At 51.2% G+C, this 4,942-nt stretch overlaps 1 pseudogene; it reads right to left on the reverse strand.

Annotated features, from left to right (window-relative positions):
- Positions 1–2,201: 2,201 nt before the first annotated feature.
- LOC144377661 (immunoglobulin heavy variable 4-30-2 pseudogene) lies at positions 2,202–2,661 on the reverse strand (annotated as a pseudogene).
- Positions 2,662–4,942: the final 2,281 nt, after the last annotated feature.

A 4,942-nucleotide genomic window follows, 5' to 3' on the forward strand; every position in this document is an offset into this window, starting at 1 on the left:
TGACCCCACCTCCCTCTGGGCCTCAGGAAGGAGCTGATTAAGGCTCCAAGTATAAGACCTGGGGTTTCACTGAGGCATAGGAGACAGTCTAGACCACAGGGTGAAACAGACATTGGGACAATTCTGTCTATATTTAGATGCAATATCTATTATTGTTCACTAAAGTACAAAAATGTATAATGCTAAATTATTATTATAATATTTCTCAGAGGCATACAACAAATGAACATCATTGTTTTTGTGTTTAATATGAAGAAAAATAGATAATAATTCAAAGATATGATACCAGGTAGGAATTATAGGGATGACACAACATCTCTGCAATGAAATTTGCTAATTTATCCATGAATATATCAAAATGAACCACACATTTTGCAAAATTATACTCACAAATAAAATACAACAATTACTAATAGGGCATTATGTAAAATTGTGGATGTGTAACTGACATGATTCTGCAATCTGCATTTGGGGTAAAATTGGGAGTTCATAACCCACTTCAATCTAATGTATGTAATATGATGTCAAGATCTTTGTAATGTTGTGAACAACCAATAAAAAAATAAAAATAATAAAATAATATAATAAATAAATGGGATGGACTCAAACTAAAAAAAAATAAGAAAGTTTTTGGAAGTTTTATTGACAGAAATATAAGGAGCACAAGTGGTTATAAAACACAACACTCTAACTTGGCAACTTACAAATGTACAATACAAAATCATTACCATAGCTCTAAAAACATATATTGAAAATACACAAATGTTTTCATTTTCAGGGATTAATCTGGATTAACTTAGAACGCCTGGGGATATAAAAATGGCCACTGCTCATCTTCACCCAGACTGAAGATGCACTCTCAGGACAGGGTGGTCGTTGACCTGAGCAGGGACAGACTCCAGGGCATCCCTGTCTGTGACCTGCAGTCCAGCCACAGTGGCTGGAAACACAGGCAGGAACCAAGCTGCCTCCCCCAGTAACCAGGTGTCCTGGGGCTTCTCAGGCTCAGGGTCACCTCTCAGCAAGATGGGGTCAGAGTTGACCTGAGCACAGCATGCCTTCAGGGTCCAGGGGCCAGTGGCAGAGCTGACCTGCAGTTTCCACAGTCCATGCTGAGCTGACCACCCTGGCTCCTGGGTCTTTGCCAAGGGAGCCCCTTATCCTTCAGCACCTTGCTCAGGTCACCCCTGTCCACAGGCCACACACAGCTGCATGAGGGGTGGGCACCTCTGCCTTTGGGCCTAGGTGTGGGTGTGGGTGTCACAGAGCCTCATCCTGAGAGAGAAGCTCACACCCACCAAAGTTCACTGTGAACACACACATTTCTGTGGGTTTAACAAGGTTTAAGGCTTTCTGTCAGTGTTCCTCAGCGCAGTCCATGGGCACTTGGTATAAAGAATTCCTTGCTGCCATGCTGTGCTCTGATGGCTGGAGGTGTGGCAGCCTCAGTGACCTCTAACAACTGTTTTACCTGAACAACCCTGTTCTTACCATTGCCAAGGTCCCCGGGGTGAGAGTTTCTCCCACTATTTGGGTTTCAGGATGGCACGTATATGATGACCTGATCTATCACAGGAAGTCAGAGAGTGGACTGGGAATGGGAAGGAGTCATGGGACGGTGACAGGGGACCCACCTGGGCATGATAGCATACAACATGGCAGAAGAGGTTCAGAAAACTGACTGGACATGGTGGAGCTGCCCTGTCACCCAGGTGCTCAGGAGGCCAAGGCAGGAGGACAACTATTTCAAGGGCAGTCTGGACATCTTAGGGGACGGTGACTCAAACTAAGACACAAACAGGGCTGGGAAGGAGCTCAGGGTTAGTGCATCTTGTGTTCAATCCACAGTACTAGAAAGATAAGTTTATAAAGTTCACATAAAAGTCACTATGTGGGAAATGCCATTGTAAAATAATTAGCTTCACAAGGAAATATGGATGAGAAGTCTGTGCTCAGAGGGAGAAATTCAGACAACCCTGACCAGAGAAGAAAAAGTTTCAAAGGTTGTGCAGAAGAGGGACCTCGAGAATCTCCATGCAAGGTGGACTCAGGGAGGTGCTGGCTGGGCAGGAACCTGAGGGCCTCAGGTGACAGCTCTCTCCTCCCTCTGCACCTGCCCCTGGGCTGACCTGAGCTTCTGTGTCCTGAGCGCCCCCTGCTGGCCCGGGGCACCCTGCAAGAGGTTTGTGTCTGGGCTCACACTAAGGTCCTCTAAGTGTGGGTCTTGCACAGTAATAGGTGGCTGTGTCTTCAGTGGTCAGGGAGCTCAGCTGCAGGGAGAACTGGTTCTTGGACGTGTCTCTGGAGATGGACACTCGGCTCTTGAGGGATGGGATGTAGATAGTATCACCATCACTCCATATGTGCCCTATCCACTCCAGCCCCTTCCCTGGGGGCTGACGGATCCAATTCCAGCCATAACTACCAGTCGGGATGGAGAATCCAGAGACAGCACAGGTGAGGGACAGGGTCTGGGAGGGCTTCACCAGGACACGTCCTGACTCCTGCAGCTGCACCTGGCACAGGACACCTGGGGACAAAGAGAGTCACACCCTGTCAGTCACCAGCAGTCACAACCTCCTCATGGACCCAGGTCTGACACTGGGGACACTCACCTTGGAGAGCTGTGACCAGGCACAGGACAAGACCCAGCAGCCTCATCTTCTAGACCACACCTGCCTTCCCAGAGACCTCAGCCCTGTGTGAGCAGAGAGCTGGGAGCTCCCACAGCCCAGAGGGCCTTTGAACCCAGAGCAGGAGGAGGGATTTGCATGTGGGTGAGGCTCTTCTGATATCTGGAGAGGCTGAGGTCAGGCTGCCCAGGTCCTCTGTGCTCCTGAGATGTGTCCCTGTCTTGAACCCAAGTGGAGCTTTACCTGTGAGAGGAGAGCAGGTGGTTTCAGGGGGCTGGAAGGCTGTCAGAGGGGGAGCCCACTCTCCTGAGCCCAGCTCTTTTCTCAGGACCCTGATCCCTTCCTGGTGCGAATCTCTCTCCCCACACCCACTCAAGCTCTCGGTGCTGAGTGCTCAGTTCTGAGTCCAGCTCGTTGCTTTCTCTCCCACTGCCTACTACTTGTTCCTGGAGAACTTGTGACACTGTCATGTTGGTTGTGTGACATAGGTGTACCCTTCCTCATGTTCTAATGTCCTGTAATCCAGGACACATCAGCACCAGCAGAGAGACTGGATGCAACATGCGATGGAGACCATTTGGGAAGAGGAGGAGACAGACTGTCTAAGTGGTTGTCCCCAGAGGAGCTGTGCACTGACATGTGACTTCCTCTCTATGTCCAGCTCCCTCTTCATCTGCAGAGGTTTCCCTGGATTCCAAGGGATCAGCTCAGCGTAGGTCCCAGGTGAGGAGAGCCATTAGTGAGGGAAGCTGCCCTCCATGAACCTCCTTAAGTCCTGATGCTCCAGGGTCTGAACAGTTATTGCATTCAGTCGGGCAGGGTAGTGCCAGGTCCAGTAACTTGGGTGCTCCCCCAGCTGGGACACCAGGGTGTGGTTCCAGGATTAGGTGTCACCTGATGGGGTTGAGTCACACTCACCTGCTCCTTTGTAATCCTACCCCTTTTGCCTTTTTCAGATAGAAAATTCTAAGAAACGGCATCACCCAAAATAAAAGCCCACTTCTGAACGTGCCCCCTCTCTCCTGTCAGCCTCTCTGACCTTCTCTTGTCCCCCTTTTGGGAGCCTGAGGCTGGGAGATGGAGAAAGCCATCATGAACCTTATAAAAGGTATTCTGTGGCTGTGTGGTACTTTGTGTCACCCCAAATTCACACAGTGACTTCAGTTCAGCTGCCTGTGCTGGACGGTGGTGGCAGTGTAGAGCAGTCCAGGCCCAGTATGCTGCTGTCTGAACCCTCAGCAGTGACACCACCTGCCTGTCAGGTTCCAGGCCCATCCTCCCCACACGTCTCACTGGGAAATGTGGCTGCAGACCCAGGGGCCAGCCCTGCTCTGGTCCCAGGAGCAGTGCCCACTCTCCATCATCCTCAGGAGGGATGGTGGAGGGAATGTTAGGGACACTCCTGCCCAAGGAATATGGGGTGCACAGCTGAGCAGTCAAAATGCTGCCAACAAAACCGAGGGTCCCTCTCAGCAGTGGGCTTAGGAGAAGACCCTGCTCTTTGGAGTAAGGGAACGTCTGACCAGCTGCAGTGCCCAGTCCTTGCCTTATCTCTGCACATCTCCATGGTACCTGTGGGGTCCTTTCCTGAGCAGCCTGAGCCATGCACCTGGTGCCCAGCCCGTTCCTGGGCAGAGCTCAGTGTGCTGCCCGAGGAGGGTCCTCCTGCAGGTGGGCACCCACCTGGGGCCTGTCCTCTCCTAAGCCCCAGGTGCTGCCCTCTGTTGGCTCCCTGCGAGGTCAGGGGCCATCAAGGGAAACCAGACCTCATGTGCTCAGTGCAGAGACTGAGCCAGGGCCCCGAGGTGCTGTGTCTGTTCCCTTGTCAGTTCCCGCAGCACCCCACAACCCAGGCCCCACCTCAGTGCTTCCTGGTTGTATTACTAGGACACTGTGAGTCATGATCTTGAGGGGCATGTCAGAGCCCTGTGGAGGGGTGGCCTGGATAGCTCCTTAGCCCAGGCCCTCTGTGCCCACACTGTCTGCACAGCAGCAGGGACACTTCAGTGCTCCACTTGACAGGTGGGAGAAGCCCATCATGCTAATGGACCTCATGTGCCTCCTTCTGTCAACTCTTAACTCCACAGTCTTATGAAGCTCAATCTTCTGACCTGAGGTCATGGCCATGTTCTCTGAGTTAACGCATTCACCATGCTCCAAAGAGAACACTGCAAACAAGGAGGGCACTAAACCTCTAGGTCTCAGTGTCTGCTGCCATCACTATTTAAATGTAATTCTAATAAATTCCACAGAGGGCAATGCAGGGCCCCTGGAGACCCTTTACCTAGGATGAAGCTCCCCAATGGGCA

The sequence above is a fragment of the Ictidomys tridecemlineatus genome, chromosome 5 (genome assembly GCF_052094955.1).
Source record: "Ictidomys tridecemlineatus isolate mIctTri1 chromosome 5, mIctTri1.hap1, whole genome shotgun sequence".
Classification (NCBI taxonomy): Eukaryota; Metazoa; Chordata; class Mammalia; order Rodentia; family Sciuridae; genus Ictidomys; species Ictidomys tridecemlineatus.